A 17,860-nucleotide genomic window follows, 5' to 3' on the forward strand; every position below is an offset into this window, starting at 1 on the left:
AAAAGGGAGGAGAGAGATGGGTCAGTAGTTAGAAAGAAGGTTAGGATCAAGGGTAGGTTTTTTAAGAATGGGGGAGACAAGGGCATGCTTGAATGCAGAAGGAACAGTGCCTGATGAGAGGGAGAGGTTAATGAGGTGGGCAAGATGGGAGCAGACAGAAAGAGAGAGGAAGTGGAGGAGGCGGGAGGGGTTAGGATCAAGGGGGGAGATGGAAGAGGGGGAGGACCGGATGAGGGCCATGACTTCCTCTCCAGATACAGGGGAGAAGGATGCTAGAGTTGGTAAAGTTGATTGGGAGGGGTGATCTGGGAAAGGAGGAGGTGGAGAGCTGGGGGACTGGTTGGATATGATGTCCTGACGTATGGAATCAATTTTAGATGTAAAGTAGGTAGCAAAGTCAAGGGCAGAGAGCAAGGAGGGGAGACGAGGAGGGGGTGGGTGAAGGAGGGAGTTGAGAGTGGTGAAGAGACACTGGGGATTAGAGGACTGAGAGGAGATGAGGATCTTGAAATATGACTGTTTAGAGAGGGAGAGAGCAGCACTATAGGATGAGAGCATAAATTTGAAATGGAGAAAATCTGCCATAGAGCGTGATCTTCTCCACTGTCGCTCAGCGGTTCGTGAACACTTTTGCAGGTATCTGGTGCATTTGGAATGCCAGGGTTGAGGAGTAGATCTGCGAGTGTGATTAGTGATCGCCGGAGCAACAGAGTCCATAGCAGAAGTAAGGGAGGCGTTGTATAGGGAAGTGGCTTGGTCAGGACAGGAGAGAGAGAGGATAGGGGAGAGAAGAGAGTCAAGCAGGGAAGAAAAGGAAACTGTGTCGATAGCGTCAATGTTACGCTTAGTGATGGTGGCTTTTGGAGGTAGAGAAGGGGAAGGAGAGAGGGACAGGTTAAAAGAGAGAAGGTGATGGTCAGAAAGTGGGAAAGTGGAATTGGAGTGATCAGAAATATCACATCGGTGAGTGAAGACCAGATCAAGCAAATGGCCACTCACATGGGAGGGTGAGAAGGTCCATTGGGAGAGACCAAGTGAAGATGTGAGGGTGAGGAGCTTGGAGGCAGAGGATTCTGTGGAGATATCAATTGGAATATTGAAGTCACCTAGGATAATGGAGGGAAGGTCTGAGGAGAGAAAGTGAGGGAGCCAGGAAGCAAAGTTGTCAAGGAACTTGGAGGGAGGGCCAGGGGGACGGTAAATGACAGGTACTCTGAGGTGTACTGGGTGGAAGAGGCGTAAAGCATGGACTTCAAATGTAGAGAATGTAAGGGATGGTTCAGAGGGTATGGGTTGGTATGAGTAACCAGAGGATAGGAGGACCCCAACACCACCACCATGGCAAACCCACAGGTCATGGGGTGTGGGAAAAGGTGAAGCCCCCAGAGGAGAGAGCTGCAGGAGAAGTGGTGTCAGAGGGTAAAATCCAGGTTTCAGTAATGGCTAAGAGATTCAGGGAGTTGGAGATGAAAAGGTCATGGGTTGGGACCAGTTTATTACAGACTGACCTGGCATTCCAGAGGGCACAGGATAGAGGGACAGAGTTTGTTGTAGAGATTTGGATGAGATTATCAGGGTTGCTATAGCGTGGAGATGAGATTAGTTTGCGGGACCAAGATGAATAGAGTGTAGCGATGGTGCGGTCTCCAGTGCTAGAAGGGGAGCCAGCAGAAGGTGGGCAGGAAGGGAGCTTAATGATATGTGGATGGATGTGGGGTGAAGTGACATGGAGAGGGGGGTGAGAGGAGGGATTAGCAGTGAGGTAGTAGGACCCCGGTGGAGTATAAGAGAATGAAAGTGGAGTAATGGGAGAAGATGGGGAGGAAGGTAAACAGAGGAGAGGAGATAAGGGGAAGAGGAAGTGGAGTAGACAAGGGGGAAAGCATAAAGGTGGAAGCAAGGGGCAGAACAAAAGATTAAGTAGACACTGAGTGAAGGTGGGAGTTGAAGAAAACATGGTAATAGTAAGGATAATGTGAATAAGGGAAGAAAAAGTTGAACGTAGGAATGAAGAAAGAATGTAAGAGAGAGTGCAGATTTCCAGAAATGTAATTAAGAGTACAGTGTGGGAAAAGTGTGTATGTAAAACAAAAGTTTATTATTGAGTATAATAAAAGTGGAGATTTGCTGGGAGCAGAAGTTAAATAATAAAATGGTTGGAGCTAGATGATATAAGACTTAGAAACAGAGCTAAGGTAAAAGTACATTATCATAGAGGTAAACTGACATAACACAGATAAGTATGCATTAGGATTATATGTAAAGCACAGAGCCAGCAGCAATAGCATGGCGTTCAACATCGTCCAGTGTGTATGCACGATATCGTTAATGATGCGTCCTCCCGTGGATCATTAACGATGTCTGCCGTCACCTGAACTTGCAGGACAATCTGACGATATCGTCAGATTCTGCAAGTTCGAGGATATGGCAGAATGACGTCACTGAACGATATTGTTAACGATATTGTTCAGTGTGTATGCTCAATGTCGTTACCGACATTGAGCCCGGGAGTTCAAGGGATAACACTTAATGATATCGCTCATGGACTCTATTTGTCCATTGTATTTCATACGCATTTCTTTATTATTCTGCACATTATTGATTTATAGGGCCAAATGTAATAGGGTGTCTGTTTTGGTAACAGTACAAACCTGCACTTTCTAGCACTTTTAAAAAGAGCGAGTTTGTGCTGCAACTCGTAAATGTAATAGCCTGCAAACTTTTCAGCTCAAGGCTACTACATATGGGAATTTAGGCGAGATTTGGACTATGTAAACTGACACCTTTTAATGCGACAAGCAAAGCCGGCCCTAGCCAATGTGGTGCCCTAGGCAAAATTTTGACAGGTGCCCCCTAACAGATAATCCCACTACCAATCTTAATTTGGGAACACACTAGACGATGTCTAGTGTGCCCGACCTCAACAGCAAATGGACCCAGCAGGGGAGCTGGCATCGGCAAGTGCAATACACACTTGCAAATGCCGGCAGCAACGGAGCGACAGCGAGGGCCATGCTGCATTCGGCAGCATGGCCCTCACTAACTATATCCCCGGATATAATGGAGGATGTAGCTGACGACATATTGCTGTAAAATACGTATAGTATATCAATTAACGTGTGTTCTATGACAAAAGTAATTAAATATATAAATAACTAACATGGCTACTTGCACATGATGATCAGCGGCTTGCGTTCCATAGCGGGTCAGGATACTTCCCCCACGTGGAGAGCACATATGACCCAAATCGGAACTACTGTATAATCCTACTTCCTCTGTATGGAGCGCACAGGTCCGCACAGTCAATCAGCAGCACCATGCGTTCCATAACCTACACAGCAGCATGGCATGTATGACAATCTCCCACCACTTCCTACAAGTGGAATACACCAGCCCCCCATCCAATCAGCAATGCTGTGTGTTCCACCGCCAAAACAGCCTGGAAGCACCTAGGTAAATACATTAATCATGACAATAAAAGTTGATCAATCACAATAGTAACTACACATTGACATATAAACTATCCAAAATATGGAAATGTAGCATATATAAGGATAATCAAATATACATATATATATTTACATACTGTATACACACACTCAGATATACAGATATATATATATATATATATATATATAGATGTATAGATACACACATGCACACATATATATGTACAGTGCTATTTTTCTAAAAAAAATAGGTTCAACGTTTGGGCTGTGGGGATGGGTGTTAAAAAAGTCTGGAATGGGGGGGCAAAGGGCAGGGAAGGCTGCAATAGGGGACACATTTCAGGGAACACTGGACCGTGGAGGCACAGGGCAGGGAAGGCTGCACTAGGAGGCACATGGCAGGGAACACTGGACTGGGGGGGCACAGGGCAGGGAAGGCTGCACTAGGGGGCACATGGCAGGGAACACTGGACTGGGGGGGCAGAGGGCAGGGAAGGCTGCACTAGGGGGAACATGGCAGGAAACGATGGACTGGGGGGGCACAGGGCAGGGAAGGCTGGGACTAGGGGATGGCACAAGAGTATGAATATAATGGAGAGGGATTGGTGGCGGCTGCAAGCTGGTTGCAGACGTGGACCGGCAGACAGTTTCAGCTGGAAGCTGCAAACTAAGAAAGAAGCAAAGTGGGGACTGCATAGGGTAGCAATGGTGTACAGTTTTTAGAGACATATGTACTTACACATCATAACTTACAAACTACTAGCAGGACTGGTCCAATACACAATCACAGAATTAAATGTATATCCCAAATATTAAGCAATAACACTGACAGGGAACATTTCTGTCTTTGGTTTCATACATTGGGTCCCTCCTGATAGTCTAGGGGATTACAATTCCTCTACAGGTACAAAAAACAAACAGCTCCAGGCCCATTCCTCCCAGACTTCAGATTTGCAATTCATTGACTCACCAGTAGTCCTCATCTCCATGGTCACAGGCAGGCTAGTCGAGAGGTTTGACTGCATGATTTCCCCAGCTGTAACATTACAGTTGACAGTTCTGGCTCGCACAGTCATCCAGTAACTGTCATGACTTGAAGAGAGAGCCAGCCCCGGCGGCCGCAGCATTTCAGATATAACGCCAGCCGCGAGCCATGACAGCTTGCAGATCGGCAACCAATCAAGAGTGGCTGCTCCTGATTCAGCCAATCAGGAGCGGCTGCTCCTGATTCAGCCAATCAAGAGCGGCTGCTCCTGATTGGCTGCCGGTCCGCGAGCTTATCACTGCTCATGGCTGGCGCAATATTGGTATGTCATGTCATAACTAGGGGTGTGCACCGGCCACTTTTCGTGTTTTGTGTTTTGGTTTTGGATCTGGATCTTTCTTCGTGTTTTGGATCTGGATTGGTTTTGCCAAAACCACCCTTCCGTGTTTTGTGTTCTGGGTTTTGTGTTTTGGATCTGTATTTTTTTGAAAAAAAAAAACATAAAAACAGCTAAAATCACAGAATTTGTGGGCTTTTCTGCTCCTATGCTATTATTAACCTCAATAACCTTAATTTCCACTCATTTCCAGTCTATTCTGAACACCTCACACCTCACAATAGTGTTTTTATGTCCAAAAGGTTGCACCGAGGTAGCTGGATGACTATGCTAAGCGACACGAGTGGGTGGCACAAACACGTGGCCCATCTAGGAGTGACACTGCAGTGGCAGACAGGATGGCAGTTTGAAAAACTAGGCCCCAAACAGTACATAATGCAAAGAAAAAAAAGAGGTGAAAGATGGAATTGTCCTTGGGCCCTCCCACCCACCCTTATGTTGTATAAACAGGACATGCACACTTTAACAAACCAATAATTTCAGCGCCAGGGTCTGCCACACGACTGTGGCTGAAATAATTGGTTCGTTGGGCCCCCACAAAACAAGCTGGCAATTAATCTGCCCCTGCACAAACTGGCTCTACGGAGGCAAGATGTCGTCCTGATCCTCCTCATCCACCGATTCCTCACCCTCTTCAGTGTTGTGTACATCCTCATCCTCACAGAGTATTAATTCGTCCCGCTGGAATCCACCACCACCGGTCCCTCTGTACGTTCTGGAGGCTGGTCTCCCTGGAAGAGTTGATAATTCATTTTTATGAACATCATCTTCTCCACATTTTGTGGAAGCAACCTCCTACGCCTTTCACTGACAAGGTTCCCGGCTGCACTAAACACTCTTTCGGAGTACACACTGGAGGGGGAACAACTCAGGTAAAATAGAGCCCGTTTGTACAGGGGCCTCCAAATTGCCTCTTTTTCCTGCCAGTACAGGTACGGACTGTCTGACATGCCTACTTGGATGCTGTCACCGATGTAATCCTTTAACAGACAGATGCACGCTTGTCGCTGTTGCTTTGAGGATGCAGGTGCGGTTATAGCCCACACAATTCACAAAGACAGAAAAAAAAGAAGAATTTTTTATTTTGTTTGGAGTGCACTTTGGGGGTTACAGCACCCTTTAACAGACAAGCCAGCCGGCCCTTTACTTATGACACAGGCGCACGCTTGGCGCTGCTCCTTTGTTGATGAACGTGCAGCCACAGTGCACACAATTCACAAACACAGAAAATAATTCCTCCACCATTCTGTCAGTGGTGACAGTATCATATGCAGTGACAGTAGACATGTCAGAAATTGTTGCCAGGTCCTTCAGTCCGGACCAGATGTCCAAACTTGGTCCTGCCTGCCCTGCATCACCGCCAGCGGGTTGCTTAGGATACCTAAGTTTTTTCCTGGCAGCCCCAGTTGCGGGAGAAAATGAAGAAGGAGCTGTTGACGTGTCACGTTCCGCTTCAGCTGACAGTGTTTTCACCAGCAGGTCTTTGCACCTCTGCAGGCTTGTGTTTGCCGGAAAGAGAGACACCACATAGGCTTTAAACCTAGGATCGAGCACGGTGGCCAAAATGTAGTGGTCTGATTTCAACAGATTGACCACCCTGGAATCCTGGCAAAGTGAATGAAGGGCTTCATCCACAAGTCCCACATGACGAGCGGAATCGCTCCGTCTTAGCTCCTCCTTCACTTTCTCCAGCTGCTTCTGCAAAAGCCTAATGAGGGGAATGACCTGACTCAAGCTGGCAGTGTCTGAACTGACTTCACGTGTGGCAAGTTCGAAGGGCTGAAGAACCTTGCACAACACGGAAATCATTCTCCACTGTGCTTGAGTCAGGTGCATACCCCCTCCTTTGCCTATGTCATAGGTTGATGTAATGGCTTGCATGGCCTTTTGCTGCTCCTCCATCCTCTGAAGCATATAGAGGGTTGAGTTCCACCACGTCACAACCTCTTGCTTCAGGTAATGGCGGGGCAGGTTCAAGAGTGTTTGCTGGCGCTCCAGTCTTCGGCACGCAGTCACTGAATGGCGAAAGTGGCCAAAAAATTTTCGGGCCACCCAAAGCGTCTCCTGTGCGCCACTGTCACTTTTCAGAAAATTCTGCACCACCAAGTTTATTGTGTGAGCAAAACATGGGACGTACTGGAATTTGCCCAGATGTAATGCCCGCACAATATTGGTGGTGTTGTCAGATATAACAAATCCCCAGGAGAGTCTAAGTGGGGTAAGCCACTGGGCGATGATTTCCCTCAGTTTCTCTAAGAGGTTGTGTGCCTCTTACTGAAACTGGTGATACACAGCGTAGCCTGCATTGGAACGAGCTGGCGTTTCTGAGATGCTGCTACTGGTGACGCTGCTGTTGTTGCTGCGTAAGGTGATACATCTACCCAGTGGGCTGTCACAGTCATATAGTTCTTTGTCTGCCCTGTTCCACTTGTCCACATGTCCGTGGTTAAGTGGACATTGGGTTTTACCACAATTTTGCGGGACACTGAGGACACTTTTTCTGACGTTTCTGTACAGTCTCGGTATCGCCTGCCTAGTGAAGTGGAATCTAGACAGGATTTGGAACCGGGGACACACTACCTCCATCAATTGTCTAAATCCCACTGCACTAATGGCGGATATCGGACACACGTCTAACACCAACATAGCAGTCAAGGCCTCAGTTATACGTTTTGCTTCAGGATGACTGCTGTCGTACTTCATCCTCCTCGCTAAGGACTGTTGGAGGGTCAATTGTGTAGTAAAAGTAGTGGTGTTCCTACTTCCTCTCTGGGATGATGAACAACTCCCAGCAACAGTAGCAGCGGCAGCAGTAGGCGTAGCAATGCAGGATCCTCTGGAGGAATCCCGGATAGGAGAGTCAGTCATGCCAGTGACATGGCCTGCAGGACTACTTCCGATCCTGACTAAGGAGGAAATTGACGAGGAGGGAGGTGACGGTGTGGTTTGCAGGCGCTTGGATACAACAGGACAACAGGATTTTAGGTGTCCCTGGACTGCTTACGGTCTTAGCCAAAGTTTCTGAACTTGACAGTAATTTTTATGAACGCGCTGCAGGTGCCGTATAAGGGAGGATGTTCCTAGGTGGTTAACGTCCCTACCCCTACTTATTTCACCTTTACATATGGTACATATGGCAAGACAGTTGTTGTCCGGATTTGGATAGAAATATTGCCAGACCAGAGAGGTGGAATGTTTGGTCTTCTGCCCAAGCATGACCGTGATGTGCTTTTTCAACCCACGGACAACAACTGTCTCCCCCGGAGCCTGATTTAAACAAACCACATCACCATCAGAATCCTCCTCGCCAACTTCCTCCTCAGCGCCAGCTACACCAGTATCCTCATCCTGTTGTACTTCAACAGTGACATCTTCAATTTGCATATCAGCAAGTGGGCTGTGGGTGCTCCTTTCAGCACTTGCAGAGGGCGTGCAAATGGTGGAAAGAGCCACCTCTTCCCGTCCAGTGCTGGGAAGGTCAGGCATCGCAACCGCCACCACACTTGGACTCTACTTGGGGATTTGTGATATCTTCTTAGAATGCATAGTTCTTCGCTGTGCTTTTGCCAGCTTAACTCGTTTGATTTTTTTAGCGGGAGGAGGGCTTCCATCGTCATGTGAAACTGAACCACTAGTCATGAACATAGGGAAAGACCTTAGCTGTTCCTTGCCACTCCGTGTCGTAAATGGCATATTGGCAAGTTTACGTTTCTCCTCAGATGATTTAAATGTTTTTTTAAGGTCATTTTCCTGAACTTTGTCATTTGGGATTGTATGTGCCCTCTACTATGACATTGGGCATCGGCCTTGGCCGACGACGTTGATGGCATGTTATCATCTATGTCATGACTAGTGGCAGCAGCTTCAGCACTAGGAGGAAGTGGTTCTTGATCTTTCCCTATTTTATTTTTATCGGAGAAAGTTTGGTCCTCCATTTATGTTATATTGATATATACGTGCTGCTAAGGCGCACACAAACACAGAAAATAATTTTTTATTTTTGTTGGAGACTAGTGCACTTTGTGGGTTACACCACCCTTTAAGAAATGAGCCAGCCAGCTCTTTACTTATGGGACACAGGCGCACGCTTGGCGCTGCTCCTTTGTTGATGCACGTGCAGCTACAGTGCACACAATTCACAAAGACAGAAAAAAAATAAGAATTTTTTATTTTTTGTGGAGACACACCACCCTTTAACACACAGACGCACGCTTGGCGCTGCTGCTTTGAGGATGCACGTACAGTGCACACAATTCACAAACACAGAAGAAAATGTTTTATTTTTGTTGGAGTGCACTTTGGGGGTTACACCACCCTTTAACAGACGAGCCAGCCGGCCCTTTACTTATGACACAGGCGCATGCTTGGCGCTGCTCCTTTGTTGACGCACGTGCAGCCACAGTGCACACAATTCACAAACACAGAAAATAATTATTTATTTTGTTTGGAGTGCACTTTGGGGGTTACACCACCCTTTAACAGACGAGCCAGCCGGCCCTTTACTTATGACACAGGCGCACGCTTGGCGCTTCTTTGCTGATGCACGTGCGGCTACTGTGCACACAATTCACAAACACAAAAATATATTTTTTAATTTTCTGGAGTGCACTTTGGGGGTTACAGCACCCTTTAACGGACAAGCCAGCCTGCCCTTTACTTATGGGACACAGGCGCACGCTTGGCGCTGCTCCTTTGTTGATGCACATGCAGCCACAGTGCACACGACTCACAAACACAGAAAATATTTTTTTATTTTGTTTGGAGTGCACTTTGGGGGTTACAGCACCCTTTAACGGTCAAGCCAGCCGGCCCTTTACGTATGACAGAGGGGCACGCTTGGCGCTACTTTGTTGATAACCGTGCGGCCACAGTGCACACAATTCACAAACACAGAAAATATTTTTTTCTTTTGTTTGGAGTGCACTTTGGGGGTTACAGCACCTTTTAACGGTCAAGCCAGACGGCCCTTTACTTATGACACAGGCGCACGCTTGGCGCTACTTTGTTGATGCACGTGCGGCTACTGCGTACACAATTCACAAACAGAAAAAAAATATATAATTATTTGGAGTGCACTTTGGGGGTTACAGCACCCTTTAATGGATGAGCCAGCCGGCCCTTTACTTATGACACAGGCACACGCTTGGCGCTACTTTGTTGATGCATGTGCGGCTACTGCGCACACAATTCACAAACACAGAAAAAATATTTATTTTTTTGCACTTGGGGGGAGCACCCCTGATGGACAGAGCACCCCCTGGACAACACTACAGCACCCCTTTAGGACTGGGACACTGCACAGGACTTTGGAGTGGACACACCCCCTATGGACAACTGACTGCACAACACAATCCAGCCAGCCCCTATGGACTTTGGAGGAGTGGACACAGCCCTTATGGACAACAGCAGCACAGCACAACACAGCAAGCCCCTATGGACTTTGGAGGAGTGGACACAGCCCCTATGGACAACAGCAGCACAGCAGAACACAGCCAGCCCCTATGGACTTTGGAGGAGTGGACACAGCCCCTATGGACAACAGCAGTACAACACAACACAGCCAGCCCCTATGGACTTTGGAGGAGTGGACACAGCCCCTATGGACAACAGCAGCGCAGCACAGCACAGCACAACACTACACTGCACTACACTACACTACACAGCCCAGCCAGCCCTAACTCCCACCCTCCCTCTTCACTGACCACAGCCGAGTGAGAAAATGGCGCCGACGTGGGTACCTTATATAGAATCCAAAACCCGCGAGACCCGGAAGGCGGGATGATGACGTTTTGCCTCGATTTCAGATCCGAGTCAGGCGGGAAAAGTCGAGCCTGACTCGGATCGGCCTCGGATGGGGGGGGGCTCGGGGGGGTTCGGATTTCAGAAATCCGAACCCGCTCACCCCTAGTCATAACACTGGATTCTGTCCGGTCCACGACTTCTCGATTTTTGCAGTGACAGGGGATGGAGCAACATCTGGCGGTGGGGGGCAGCTGCTGGTGGAAGGGAGCAGTGTCAGAGCCATGGAATGCCCCCTAGGCATTGCCATCGCCCTAGGCATTTGCTTATAATGCCTATGCCTAGGGCCGGCTCTGGCGACAAGTATTAAAACATGCACGTTATACAGAAGCCATCACAGATCAATGAGATCCGTGACGGCTTCTGTCTGTATTTGAAAAAAAAATAATGACGTACCGCCCCTCCCCAAAAGCATAACCAGCCCCGCACTTTATAAAGCCTGTCCTGGTTCTAAAAATACAGGGGACAAAATGCATAGGGGGCCCTTGTATATTAAGAACCAGCACAGGGCTTGGCTGAGCCGGTCCTGGTTGTGGAAACACAGAGGACAAAACGAGCAGGGGTCCCCTGTAATCTCCATAACCAGCACCAGACTCTTTCTAGCGGGAGGGGGGCTGGTTATGCTTTTGGGGAGGGGCTGCACGTCATTTTTTTTTAACAAAAAAAAAATATTTTCATATGTACACACAGAAACATGCACGTATACCATGGCTATGTGCATGTTTCTGTGTTACTCTGACCTGCTCAGGATAAATTCGCTATCCTGAAGCTGGTCTATTATTTGGGGACTTTTGGCAAACTTTTTTTTGTCAGTTTGAAACTCGCACCCTATTACATTGGGAGAGTTGATTGTTTTAAATAGGAAAACATCTGGATGCAAATTTGATCATAAAAAAATAATAATAATTATATTTAAAGGAAGGAAGCAAAAAGTAATGTATACAGCTATTTTTGCATGGTTAGTCTGATTTATTTGCTGTTGTCAGGAACAGTGTGAACTTGCAGCAGAGTTGCTGACTTTCAGGCTGCCCCTTCCGGGAGGGGGCAGTCAGATCGGCAAATCAAGGGGGCGTGGCCAGCAATTGTGGGCGTGGAGTGAGGGCGTGGCCACAAGATCGTGTCATGTGTTTTTTTTTTCTATCTCTCTGCCTAAGTACCTTGTTCTGATGAGTGTGTGCTAAGTGTACAGTGTTAATCCATGCCGTGTTAAAGTTGCAGTGTTATGTAGTCTGCTGTCTCTTACCACCTTATATTATCGGGTGTAGCAGGTATTACCACCGGACGCATGGCCGGCGGTTCAAATCCCGACAGCGGCAGCCTGGCAAGGGTGAAAATCCTGATCATCCCTAAGGTAAGTATCGCTAACCTAATTACCTCCTCTAACCCTAACCCTCCCTTAGGGGTGCCAAACCCTAACCTCCCCCCCAAGTGCCTAAACCTAACCCCCCCTTCCCTGCTGCCTAAACCTAAGTCCCCCCGGGGGTGCCTAACCCTAACCTCCCCCCGGGGGTGCCTAACCCTAATCCCCCCTTCCCCTAGCCTAAACCTAACCCTCCCAGGGGGGTGCCTAACCCTACGTCCCCCCGGGAGCCCTAAACCTAACCCTCCCCCCCCTCGCTGCTGCCCGCGCCCGGCTTACTTACGTTCAGTATGCCGGGCGTCGGTCTTCCGGCGTCTGGTTAATGACAGGCGTTGAGTTTTTAAAGCCTGTCATTAGTACCACGCCGGGATTAGAAAGTCTGGAAGCCGGCGGTCGGCATTTAGACCGTCGTCTTCCAAACTACATCCCATATTATCCTACCCCCAATGATGTGTGTTTGCAATTTTGCACAATCTGTTTAAATCAGACACTTGCATACTGAAGTAGCAATTTAGCGATTAAGACTGGATAAAAGGCTATTTTCACAAGATTTGATGTATGTGTAACAACAACAACATATTTATATAGGGTACCTGTCTCTTCTGTGTATAGAGACGAATGATTACAAATCTGCTAAAAACGTTTGGGAGAACAGATTTTAGGGATTATGTAAACCTCCCTTTATTCTGATTTGGTGCTCTCTTTTAATATACCCTTTTATGGAATCTATCTAGGATATTCAGATGTATATATAGGATCCACCCTATTATAGGTGACAATAGAGTATTTACTGGTGAATTACCCAGACGCTGGCAAAAATAATATCTTTGGCTTATGCGCTTTATAATATTAATGAAATAATTATTATCTATATACTTGTTTGTCATAAGCATACCATATATCTCGCCCTTTCTTCCCATTGAATCACTAAGGGAACAAATATAAAAGGATTACAAATATGACTTAAGCTGCATACACACACAGCGATTTTGTAAATGAACGATTTTAGTAAACGATTTTCATTCATTTTTTCAAGAAAAAATGAACGTATATCGTTTACTAAAATCGTTCATTTACTAAATGTAATGAACGATTTTTTTTAACTACTAACGATTTTTGCATATTCCCTCAATGAAAATCGTTGAGTTGGTCAGTCTGACTGAACTACAAACTACAAACGTGAATGCGCATGAACGATAATCGTTCATCGTTTTAACTCAGAAAGTGAACGATTTTTTCAACGAGCGAACGATAAACGATATAGTTAGCGATAATCGTTCAAAAAATCGTTGTGTGTGTATGCACCTTTAATATGTATATTGGTCTGATTAGGTCAAATCCTATTAATTATCTTTTTGTGACTGTGGTAAAATATTTGCTCAGGAACACCACAGTGCATGTATTGTTTATGTCATGTACTGTATGTGTAAAAAAAATACTAATAAATCCCCCCCTGTTTTTAGGTGCATATATAATAAAATTTACCGTATATACTTGAGTATAAGCCGAGTTTTTCAGCACATTTTTTGTGCTGAAAAAGCAACCCCTCGGCTTATACTCGAGTCATGTCCGCATGGTACGCAGCTGAGTAGCGTACCATGCGGGCCGCGGTGCAGACTGTGTCTCTGTGACACAGCTGCATCGCGTGTGTAGCGCTGACCGGACGGAGTTCGGTCAGCACTACACACTGCCAAACACACAGCCGCCGATGCCGGCAGCTGTGTGTTTGTTGTAATCAGCAGCCGAAGAGAGTCTGTCAGACTCTCATCGGCTGCTGCTGCTGCTCCCACTGCAGGAGCCATCTTTCGGCTCCCGCAGTGGCTAATGGGAGAGACATCATGAAGACGTCTCTCCCATAATGCAAAGCGGCCGGAGGAGCTGATAGCAGCGGCAGGACCAAGAGCGGGGTTTCAGGAAAGTGTTTTTTTTTATTTTTATTAGGACTACTGGGGGCACTACCAGGGGGGATTACTTCTGGGGGCACTACCAGAGGGGGATTACTTCTGGGGGCCCTACCAGGGGGGATTACTTGTGGGGGCACTACCAGGGGGGGATTACTTCTGGGGGCACTACCAGAGGGGGATTACTTGTGGGGGCACTACCAGGGGGGGATTACTTCTAGGGGCACTACCAGGGGGGATTACTTCTGGGGGCACTACCAGGGGGGGATTACTACTGGGGGCACTACCAGGGGGAATTACTACTGGGGGCACTACCAGGGGGAATTACTTCTGGAGGCACTACCAGGGGGAATTACTTCTGGGGGCACTACCAGGCACTACCAGGGGGAATTACTTCTGGGGGCACTACCAGGGGAATTACTTCTGGGGGCACTACCAGGGGGAATTACTTCTGGGGGCACTACCAGGGGGAATTACTACGGGGGGCACTACCAGCTGCTGCATTTGCCACCCTAGGCTTATACTCGAGTCAATAAGTTTTCCCATTTTTTTGTGGTAAAATTAGGTACCTCGGCTTATATTCGGGTCAACTTATACTCGAGTATATACGGTATGTTTTATAAATATTTAGTAATGTTTATAGATAAGCGTGTCCCCACAAAGGAGTTTTTCTTGTTGTCCTGCTGTACAGGACGATATCAGATTACTTTAGGGTTACTCAGATGGCTGTTGGTCTCGCATAAAATCCAATGTTGAATCTTAGGACGCATTATTCGGAATTGCGATGCACTCAGGACGCCTCCAGTTGCGGCTGTGTAATATGGTACAACTCAGGCCCAAGGTCCACATTGTCATTATGTATTTCATTCAATATTAAAATGATAAAAAAAGAGCATAATTTTTCATACTTCATTCACGTATAAACATGCCCTTTAATAAACAAACTCTCGTTTGGACATATTGGTTAGAATAATGTATTTGTTAAGGTTAAAATTAATATCTTATCTGATACTGTAGTAGTGGGTTTTATATCTGATTAATCTTGTTTTTGTTTTGAAGTTTCTGTTAAATACCAACATTCGCAAAAAAGCACAGTGCCCACCGAGGCCATTAATTTACCTTAAATCCGCATAATCTGAGCCCTTTGTGTTTACTATACAAGATTAATCACATCAGCAGTATTTGTGTTTCATATCTAATCCTACAGTACTTCATTTTAGTCAGGAATATTTATGTACACCTCTATTTATCCTTCCAGTTCATTTTCCCAATAATATGCCATATTTTTGTATTTCAAAATGTATGCAATCGGAACATACATCACTTATAATAGAGAGAAAATGATGCCTGGATTCAGCCTTACTATATTATAAATCTAATGTATTATAAGTAACTTACATAAAAATGCACGTCTAAAATACTTTGCTATATTAAATGACTGGAGCAGTTAAGTAGATGCCCGTCACTTAATATCTCAACAAGTGCTGTATTGTGGCTGCAGTGTGCCCTGAGATAGCTCCGCCCCTTGAGCGCAGGGGGTGGGGCTTTCATTACCAGGAAGTGTGGCACTGCCCAGAGTGTCCTCAGGACGCTCCAGGCCGCTGTACAGGCTGCAGGGTTCGTGCCTGAAACGTTTAAAGTGCGCTTCATGTGTGCAGCGGACCTTCTCCTATACCCAGTGGTGTCACTGGGGTCGGTGACACCCAGTGTGGCAAACAGATCAACATGGTCTTGCAGCACACCCACCGGTTTTATCACTCTGGAGGCGTGCCTACCACGCCCGGAGATGCCGGGCTTCCCCCAGAAGCTCTGCCCACGCTGTTGGCTCCTCTTCAGTGTCTGGGAGCAGGGCGCTCCACAATGACATCACAATGCAGCGCCCAGCTCCTGGTCACTGAGGAGGAGCCGGCATTTTGGCATCACCCCTTTGGAAAGTGACACCCGGTGCGGTCTGCACTTCCCTAGTGGTGCCACTGTCTATACGTGCTGCAGACGACCATCTATTACTGATATTTTATAAAGATGGTGCATATGTAGAAGATCGCACATTGCCAGAGTCCTTGGATCTTCTGTGCTGGTGCCACCCATTTGAATATATTACCCAAAAGCTGTCAGACACAATGGGGGGGGGAGTGTTTGCTGCTCAGCACACAGTAGTTTCCATACTGGGAGCAGGGTATGCAACACACCATACAACAATTATAGATACACAACTGACTTTGGGCCACAATTTTGGTCGAGGTTGGGGGGGGGAGTCTCTGGGCACCTGGAAAGGTGGGCCATTTTCCCGACCCTCACCCTGCACTCACCCTCTGGCCACCCCATGAAGTGGGCATGACAGGAAACAGTGATAACCCCATTCATCAGTGATAACCCACATGTCATCATGGCCCCATTCACAGTAATGCATAGTTGAGAATCCCATCAAAACATCACAAGAGGCGGAGCCACAATGACGGGATTAGCAGTGCTCCCCCCCCCCTTCACTCACCTGGGACATCCTCGTAAGAGAAATCCCGGAGAGAACCTCATCTAAGTCAGCCAGGATGTCGCACCTTGCTCAAAAGAACCAATACCTGGATAACATTTGCATATTTGCCAGTATGCAGAGCTGTACACAGGGAATGGGATTGTAATGCCGGCGGTTGTTTAGAATCCCGACAGCGGATGCCCGACAGGATCAACATCCCGACAGGGGCAGGTAAGTACCCTAACCTTCCCTGTTCCCCACCTAACCCTCCCTTAGTGGTGCCTAACCCTAACCTCCCCTTACCGCTCCCTAAACCTAACCCTCCATGGGGGGTGCCTAACCCTAACCTCTCCCTGGGGGTTCCTAACCCTCCCCTCTAGGGGTGCCTAACCCTAATCTCCCCCCAAAACCTAACCCTAACCCCGCTAGACTCTCTAATCCTAACCCTCCCCTCCCCCCCGCAGCTAACGCTAAAGGCGCCCCAGACTTGCCTTCGTTCGGGATGGCGTCCTCTGCGTTCCGGCATCGGGATTATGATAGGCATCTGTATTTCAACGCCTATCATAAAATTGGTGCCTGGTTTTCTACTAGTCATCAGCAATAGTGAGCACTTACACCTGCCTCATATTAGGTGCAAGAGATATGTCTCCAAACAGACATATGTTGTTTACATACAGAGAAGGTGGTATACTGCCCTAGGCGCTGAGGGAAGAGAATAGTGTGCAGCCGACAACTTGTCGATATGAAAAGGAAAATGAGAAACAGCATAATAGTGTATTACCTTCAAAACATATACTGAAGTAGTTGTAACATACAGTATCTGATATATGGAATTTGTATCTGACAAGGACTATAGATGCAATGAGATGAGTCCCATTTACTGCTGGGTTTATCCTCATTTATAGATGTGTCCTCATACATGTAGCCTCAATACGCCATATGGTGCGAGACGCCTGGCGCAAGTCAACCACCAGATCCTGTGCGACTCCTAGTGACAGGCATTTTTTTTGGCCAAATATGCGTCTTAGTTGTAAGACGATGTACTTGGACGCACCAGGAGACTGCACTAATTGACTTGATATGCAACACTTGTACTTTATATCTGATTAATTATACATAGTCTGAAAATAAATAATTGTAGTGCTCAGCCTATCCTTGTGGCAGTGTCTTAGTTGTATGTGTTAGACCCTTCAGGGGGTGCTACTGGAATATTGGTCTAACACATACCACTAAGACACTGCCACAAGGATAGGCTGAGCGCTACAATTATTTATTTTCAGATTATTGTGATAGAAGCAATGGAAAAGTTTGGTATGGCTACTATGTGTGTCCTAGCTTCCTGTCATATGTGTTTTAAAACCCCCAGGAACTGACTGTTTGGAAAACAGACTAGAATTGTCGGCTTTGGTGAAAAGCCGGAATGGGTCCTGGGGGTGTGGATGTGAGGAGAGGGAGGGCTCCATCCACAGGCCACTCCGGGTGTTGGGTCTTTTAGCCTT

Source organism: Taudactylus pleione, unplaced genomic scaffold (genome assembly GCF_031769625.1).
Source record: "Taudactylus pleione unplaced genomic scaffold, aTauple2 ptg000135l, whole genome shotgun sequence".
Lineage (NCBI taxonomy): Eukaryota > Metazoa > Chordata > Amphibia > Anura > Myobatrachidae > Taudactylus > Taudactylus pleione.